We start from the raw sequence: 9,162 nt of genomic DNA, 5'->3' as shown, positions 1-9,162 counted from the left end.
TCAGCATTATCAGTTAAGTGACTTACTTTCGAAGGATTTTAGGTATTAAACTGAAAATCGCAGAAGTTTGTAAGGAGATTTTTGCTATCTTTCTAACTGATTGTCTTAAAGATGATTTTCTAATCTGGTTTAACAGAACGTGATATCAGGCGACAGATCTTAATCGTAAATTCTTGTAAAGAATTAGAAAGCACCCGAATGAAAATTTGGAATAGTGAAATACCTATCTCTTTTAGGTTGTCCTAAATTGGTTTCATTTTCCCCGGACTTCACTGTGTGAACACTCGAAGTCTCAGCGCGAGCGTAAGTAGTTCCAGTGATTGGATTGAGGTGCTATCGATTCTCAGAATAGAATTCTCTGTATGGGTATTAAAGACATCTCTGGATAGGACTATGTGACCTCCCGTCACCCTGGTGCAAACACAAGTTTTCCTAGAAAACTTAGAATCTACAATTTAGAAGGGTTGTCAATGTAGATAAAAACTACATGTTAATGCAAATAAAAACTACATTGCAGAAAGTCTTAGAGCTGATTTGAGGAGTTTAGCCTATTAAACGCTACCGGAAGGCATCTGATTAAGGAACGGTGTTTTAGATAGAGTACGTGAAGGCAGTATCTGTGCAGCCAAAAGTGGAACAGAAAAGGGCGAGGTTAAGAAAGTATACGAGCTGAGTTCATGGCTGATGCAAAACCATTGCACAACTTTGTTGAGTAATCACCCCCTTTGGACAAGACCCCCCCAGTTTGACGAGAAAGAATCCTTAATTGAAATCGTCTTGAGACAACTACGCTGTTCGTCGGTACACGTTGCACGATTTGCTTCACTTATTTACATGTATGGGTGTCCCCTATTCTTTCATTTATCCTTTTACGATGACGGATCGTTTGACACCACAATCTCGAGTAAGCGGAAGCTGGAAGCTGACTTGAAATAATTTACTTATCGAGTTAAATGGATATGCTTGAAGAAGGCTTATTGAAGGCACGAAGAGATATGTTAGTTGACTCTGGCTAACGGTAAGTGGGGATGATCGATTACAAACGGACCGACGGAAATCATGCGTCATTCCGACTAGAATTCGTCGCTTTTCTCACTCACCCGTGTTTTTCGACTAATCGTGGGCTTACCAGATATTACCAAGAGAACAAGAGTTGCTTGTGTTTTACTGAGAATGGGGAATTGTGCTCCATTTGAATGGGCAAACAAAAATGAAGTACTGAATTCAACAAACGTATTTGAAGAAACCCACCTGCAGTGAAATAAATTTCTGCCGCGAGATCAGTCCTTAAAGGAAAAGAAAGGCGTCAATCAGCTCAGGACAGTGATAGCTGAAAAACTGCTGAAGGGTCCTTTTCAATAAGACGTTGAAAGTGAACATACGAACAAATTTACAACAAAACTGTGGAAGCTACTGAACTTGAATATTATTTGTTAGGCAAGAACAAGTCAGCCCTGTGTTTCCAGATGGAGATCCTTTAAAAATTCATATTTATCAGGTAAATAACACCGCATATCGGCCATTTGCATTTGAGCTTTCATCAGATCGTCACACTTAGCAGGTGTCTTGCCCGGAGGGAGAATGTATCTTGGAATGAACCATACGAATTCCCTCCGAAAGAAGAGCATAACTTTCCCAGGGGTTAAATTACGACTCGGTATGGAAAGAGCAAGGAAAACTACCGTTAGATATTTTATAGGGAGTAAGGGCAGAATATGTCGTATATATCAGCGTAAGATCAACCAAAAAAATTTCTCCCCTATTATTATCCAATGTTTTTCTTCTTTTCAAGGAGAGAAATCGGACGAAGTGTCCCTTACTCTAGGCTTATGACACAAATAGCATTTTGTTTAAGAATGGCTCCAATCCAGAGAAGTGAGAGGTTGAAACTCGTGCACACTACTTTTGTTAAAAAAGAAACCTCCCCCTGGACATCATGGGGTATTAAAGAAAGCTAGGCAAAGTACTTCCCTAACAACTTGGTTTTCGGGTAATTTGATATCATCAACTGAGTTGATGACGTAAAATAAAGTTGGCTACCGTCAAGAGTTTCAAAGCTGCGGTGGCCAATTTACGCTGTCAACCCAGTTGATAACACTAAATTTCCCCGTTATACTCTCCTACTGACGCAGTAACACAGTTTCTTTAGAAACTTACCTTCGTTATCAACTTGGTTTTAGTCTGGCATGCGATGAAGAGAAATTGCATCAATAATTTTGATCGCTATTTTAAAATTTGCATCGAATTTAAATTGATGTCTTTCCAAACCGTTGCTATTCTGGTCAGAAGTCGCGTTTTCCCGCCACGATAGAGTAATATAACTCTGGCAAGCTAGTAGGCGGCAGTTAATTCCTCTCCACTGGATACTTTTTATATTAATTCTTCTTATTCCTGAAGGGAACTTCCCGTAATACGTTTCCACTGGTTCGGGTCAACACCAGAACACGTGTATTTTCTCGGGCCCAATTTTTCTCCTGAAGGAAAAAAATCAGAGACCAGCTTTATTTTGGAAAATCTTTACAATAAAATCAGTTTCAGTGGGTGATTCCACACCGTTGCGATGCGCATCTGGTACTGCGCATAACATCACGTACTACGTACTGTTATGAGGCTAGGCCTGTTGGCGTAATTGGCAACACTAACGTGGCGTATTCATGACTCTTGCGGGCCTGAATTTTTTCCAGGCCTTATTTTCACCGTTACTTAAGTAGTGTTCATAACTGCGAGGATCGCTTTCATATTCGTTTCTTCAACCGCAATTCACATAAATGATTTTCATATCTCTACAGTCACTACGTGGGTTTATTTCAGTGGAACCAGCATAATAACCAGCTCCCGATTGGCTTGTTATGGTAGAGTGCTGCACTGGTATCGTAGAGGTCATGGGTTCAAATCCCGTACGAGCCTGAACTTTTTTCAGGCCTCATTTCACTCCTACATAAGTAGTGATCATAACTGCGAAGATCGCTTCCAGGTACGATGGTCTTTTCCTTTTGAACGAGCACAGTGAGCTATGTTTTTATCGCATAATTTTTATACACAAATTATCGCCTTTCAATCAGAACAAGCTGAAAAAAAAAATAATCGGACGGAAAAAAGGTACAGCTAAAAGAACGCAAGAAGCTCGTTATTCAAGGACGCAAATTATCACCTTGAAAGCAATGACTCGAAGCACGTTTTGAATCAGTGTAGCGTTATTTTTCCATAAATTATGAAATACATTGTTCCATATTATACGCTCCTGACTTTTTACCCGTCAAGTGTTGTTTTACTGTTACTTTAACCGGACCGTACCTCAAGAATCTGATAGAAGACTGCATCAATGGCTCGAGTCTTGCTGAATTCCAGATGGCGTGTGATCTTGTCCACCATCAAATCTTTAATGAGAAGCTGTTTATTTATGGCCTCGTGAGAGACAATAACGCAATAATCATGTGATCGTTCCTTCGCAACCGCAAACAACATACAGGTATTCGAAATTTGTAGTTTTCGTCTCTGTGTGCAGCAAGGATCCGTCTTCGCTCCACAGCTCTTACAAGTATTTATAAAAAGATCCACTACAAGTAGCTTCCAAATAACTTCTGTCGATCCTCCAAATTGTATTAATTCTTCTTACAAACGCTCAAGTAACACCGTTTAGGATAATAATATTAGGATAATAATAGTAACAATGATGATAATAATAATAATAATGATAATAATAATACGGTTTGTAAGAAATCCGCCAAAAGTTTATGCGCCCTATGGGCGACATTACTTACCTTAAAACGAAAGAAGAAATAAATAAGATTGAAACTCCATAGAATAATTAAAAAGAGTTTTTGCCAATGCATGCAGCATTGTCTGATATATTAAGAGCATAACTTCTCAATTTAGCTTATAAGGGTTGTTGACTCGCAGTTCTATTCACTGAGATAAATTCCTTTGACAGTTGCGAGACAACGAAATTGAAATGTCTGGATTATTTTTAGTCTTAATGCGCCATGACTAATTCAGTATGTCGATGTCTTATGCAAATGAACCAAGGAAATTTCTTACTAAGAGTGAAACTTTCGAACTTGAGCCAAGTTTTTATAACATATAACGTTTACAAATCCTTCACGGTATTGATTTCAGGGACTCAAGAAATGTGGTTTCTTTGAAGAAAACTCCGCCTTTGAAAGAGCGCTACATCGAAAACGCTAAAAGGCTGCAGCGATCTACCGAACCAATACATAAATTTTTGTCACGTGCAAAGGACAAAGAAGTCAGAGAACTCATAAGACTCAGATTTTTCGTCTCAAGGTGACGACAAAAACGAATAAAACCTTCCTTAGTTTATTCCTTTTTTGCGTTAGTTCTATGTAAGGAAAGCCAAAATCAATGTTTAATTCTTCGTTTTTGCTGTGGATCGATTCCTAATCTGTTTCCAGAATGAATAATGCATGGTCTGGCGATTTAAGATATATGTCACTAAAAAATAAACCCAAGTCTCAAAAGCAATAACGAAAGAGAAAGAAAAACAAACCGGCTTTTATCAAGAAGGAAATAGGTCAATACATGAATCTGTGAAAGAAACCCGGTCAGGCTCTAAGAAATATCATGTAAACAATATTCATACCGTTATAGTTTGGTGGACCAAACAAAATATTTTAATGAATGTAACATCATAAATGATTAATGTAAAACGAGTTATATTATACATACACAAGTAAACGAATTCTGCTCTTGCGTCACGTTACGCTATTTTTGAATGTGAAAAAAAGAGCGAAAAACATTCCACATTCTGTACTTGGAAACGCATCCGGTTAGCTCGATGGTAAATCTTTTTTGAAACCGAGAAATTATTTTTGTTTTCGTTTAATGAATTGCAGGTTGACAATCTGTCATTTAAAACAACAGGAAGTCTGTAAGAAAACGTCGTATCCCGGAGTATAATGCCGTCAAAATGTTTATTATGTGAATAAGCTAAGTACCACAGCAGTAATTTTAATAATAACCGCGGCTTTCAAAACTATGCACCTTTTCTTTCGCGCAGAAATTTGCATTTTTGTACGTTCGTTGCGACAGATATAAGTGACAATGACAGGGACCAAGAAAGATTAATCTCTCGGCGCCGTGAAAAATAATCAAAATCAACGTGTTTCTTAACGTTTCAACGTCTCTGATCGCTCTCTTTCTAACCGTTTTTCTCGTCTGGTGACAAGCCTGAAGATTTCTCGTCATACATCACCCGCATAACACGCTGAAAGGAAAACAGCTTGTTTAAATCAGGACCGAAAGCGCTTCACAATAGACCTTAGTCAACGCAAATTCATACTTCGATAAAAAACGGAAACAATACAGCCGGTCAGACCTGGAAAAATTTGTGCTCCATGCGATCAGATTAAGATTATCTTTCTAGAAGCATCATGAACGTGCCTGCCATTTTGGGGCTAATAGGACTCTGTGCTTTTCTCCTTGCCGCCATTTTGTTATACATTTGCAAGAAAAGGTTCGGAGTGGAGCCACAGAGACATTCTTCAGCTAGTGCCAATATTGTAAACAAGCGAGCAGAAGAATGGGACGCCTTGTAGCGCCTGTCTGGGGTTAAAAAGTTTTTTGTGAAACATGGATCGCTGATAGGTAGTTCTGTTACTCAGTCGATTACATTGCTTTTAAAAGATTATGCATTTGTAGATACAGAGGTGTACATGGATGTGTTTTAAGCTTCCATTAACTAACAAACAGAGCAATTGATATTTCAAATAACTCCCAGGAGATGAAGAGACATATTGGAACACCTGCCTTTCCGTTTTAAAATGGTGGCTTTGTACTTCAATTCAAGACAAACGAATTCCACTCAGGAGTCGATCAGATATCGAAAATAGTGAAGAAATATGCGTCTGCTCGCTAACCTTGAGGTCACCTAACATTTCTGAGTCAGAGGCTGGTCCTGGCATTTAACGGCAATTGAACTCAAAGATTCTGAAAAAAAAAAATTAAAAACAAACCGCGCAAAAAAAAAAACCGTCTATGATAATGAATTTCATAAATTAGAAGTTTTACGTTAAGGATGATTATCTTTTTTATTATTCCACAAGGTGCTTTGCTTATTCGAAGGGTATGAATTTTGCATATGCGATCTATGCGTAAGAAAAAAGCCCTTAAAAATAATGATATTTTCCTCTTCTACCAGAAAATATAACTCCTCTACAAGGGAAATGTATACTAAAGAGTTACAAAGGAACAGGGCGATCGGCTTTAGACTCAGGTTGAATTTAATCGTTTTATTGTTTTATTTTTGTTCTAAAAATAAAACGAGACCATGCGGCTTGGATAAGATAAATATAACGCAAATACGCTTGAAAAAAATTAATTTTCTTTGTGTCTGTACTTAGTAAAAACATGGCTCTTAACTGCGCGCTTATCAAATCAAATGATCCATGCACACGACGGTGGTAATCCACAAGTTCCCTTTTACGACAAACCGTCATTTGTGTTTCTCTTGAATGCGAACTTAAGTGATTTCTTCAAAAATCGAACTGACCCTTAAGGCACACCTCTTTGAATTTATTGAGACAGGAAGTGAACGTCTTTCAAAGCAGAGCGATAGGGAGACTTAACTCGGTGATTATTTGGATCAATCGAGATCTCTTCTTAGATTTGCCGTTAAAGTGACTCATTCAGAACCTTTAGCCCTTACCGCGGTTGAAACTGAGAATGAGCGGCTGGAAAATAGAGGCATGGCAACGTTATCACTAAGAATAAAATGTGAATTTAAATGGCGACTTTTTGCCACTTCCAAATTGTTTTTACGCGCAGTTCAGGCTTTGACCAAAGTGATTTTGTAATGTAAATTTTAAAAACATTTAGCTTTAAAACTCTACTGCATTCAAATGTTTGAGAAGGAGATTAAAAATGAAAACAGAGACGTCTTTCATTTTCATGTCCAAGGTAATGAAAAGATAAAAAACAAAGTAAATTTATCTGTCAAATACTACAATAAGGTTATTAATTTTTAATTCTTGTTTAAACAAATGCAATATTTCCACAAGCTGTTAAAATGAAAAAGTAAAGAAAAATAGAAACTTAAATTGTAAATACTATATCGAGAATTAGTAAAAATTGCCAAACAAGCGAACAAAATTGGGAATAACGAGTTTTCTTTTTTTTGCATTTACCGTATCTATCTGGTTTGAACTGGTAACTTCCTATTTTTCTTTTAAGTTTCATTCATGTGCATGACACATGAAACCGACTGGGTAGGCCCTGGGAACAAGTCGTTATCTATCACCCAGGGGAAAGAGGGGGGGGGGGGGAGGGGCAGGGGGCGAAGGATTTTGGTTATGTCACGATAAAATTTTAACCTGATCCTCCCTTAAGAGGCTGTAGTATCCCCATGACCATCCTCGTCGGTAGTTAATTAGCAGTCAGTCTAATATAGCCTTCTCCTTTCGTGGTCTGTTGGCGACGATCAATTACCCCTCCGTTCCGCCTTGAAGCAATGTGACCCCTGCAAAATCCTCCATTCTCCCCACGGCCCCACGGCGATAAATATTTAATAGCCTTTACTCAAGTGTTTCTCCATGCTATATTGAATAAAAATCAATCACGTGATAACTGGGATTAGAAAAAAAGCAAGAGCAGCGATATTGCAGATTCTAAGTTTGTTACTGAATACGATCCAGTCATGTGATTGTTTGGGCCAAGGTAGGATAGTCCGGAAAAATGCTGTTGGTAACTGTGGTTTCGAAAACCTGAGAGGATGTCGTCATCAGAGTCATATGAGGAGTTTTTTGTCGGTCGCATGTTCGTGAAAACTGCTTGGTTAGATTTGCCATTATGTAATCAACTGAAAGACTTAAGTGTCGTTGGACGATAGAGATGCGTCAGTTTGAGTCTGTCGTTCATGTTAAGTCATTCCTTCGATTCCTTGGCGATGTCGCATCAATATGTGTACCTGGGAAACCGAGCTCTATAAGGGTTTATTTCAATGTCCTGAGAGTTTAAAAACGCTCCGCCGTTTTCCGAGCAGGTTTTGGTAAACTCCTTGGCGCATCGATTGCTCACTTGCTGCACTAAGAACTCGACTTGTGAGCAAGTCCAGTAAATTGAGGGAATAAGTCGTTTGCATGGTACTAATCTTAGTTGACATCTGTTGCATTCGGCAACAAAAAAGACCCATAAAATTAAGAACAGCTTGCCAAGGTAACACCGCTGCAAACAGAGTAACTGTAGAGAGACTATACAATTATATTTTATGGCTTCAGAGAAAGGGACAGCGTATGAATGATTTTTTAAAGAGATTGAGCCATCGAATTCTATATATGATTGACAACAAAACTAATATTTTATTTGAAAACCCCTTCAATTTACTCAATATAGACCGTGGTTCTCCCTAGAGAGATAGATAGGAAATCTGAAATGAATCGTGATCGTTGCCTTTTAGAGTAGGTTTGCGCAAAGAATCGTGGGAGGCAGGACGTCACAATTTAAACTCGTAATAATGAGAGACCTGGCGCAAACGTTGCACAGAGGATTGGGTCTGAGCCCCTCGGATAAATTTTAATTCTTAAAGGCCCTTTTTATATCAGAGCACTGACGAAAAGAAAAAATTGCCAAATGTTGTAATTCTGCTGAAAATTCACGTCACTGAACAGTCTCGCAACAATTGCTTTTTTTAGAGATGAGAAAAAAATAAATAAAGTGGCAAATGTAGATTTAAATTCTCTATTTCAGTTCATCTCCGATCGGGTAGAATGGCCGGACAATACTTATGAACACCGACGCGGCAAAATGTACTTTGAATATACGTCGAAAATGTACTTTGAATAGCCACGAATTGGAGAGAAAATGCCCTAATTTCCCTGCGGGGCATTGATAAAACTCAATTTCCTTGCAATGCTAAGTCCTACTCTATGTTTTGAGCAACGAGCATTTCAAAAGAAATGTTATATCTACGATTGAAGCTTTTTTTTAAAAGTTTTTGTACGAGCTTTCTGCGTTCGAAAACTTGGGAACAATTCGGCCTTTTCAGAGGGGAACATGTTCCGGGTTCTAGGTTAAGAGCGATTTTAAAGTGAGCAAGTCTGGCTTCAAAAAAGTGAACGACAGGAAAGAAAAAGTTTGGTCTTTTTGTTAATCTGTTCCTTCTTCACTTTTTAAATCGGCGTAAGATAACGATTAGCCATCTGAAAATTA

This window comes from Pocillopora verrucosa, chromosome 6 (assembly GCF_036669915.1).
Source record: "Pocillopora verrucosa isolate sample1 chromosome 6, ASM3666991v2, whole genome shotgun sequence".
Taxonomy (NCBI): domain Eukaryota; kingdom Metazoa; phylum Cnidaria; class Anthozoa; order Scleractinia; family Pocilloporidae; genus Pocillopora; species Pocillopora verrucosa.
This window is presented reverse-complemented; position numbering follows the sequence as displayed.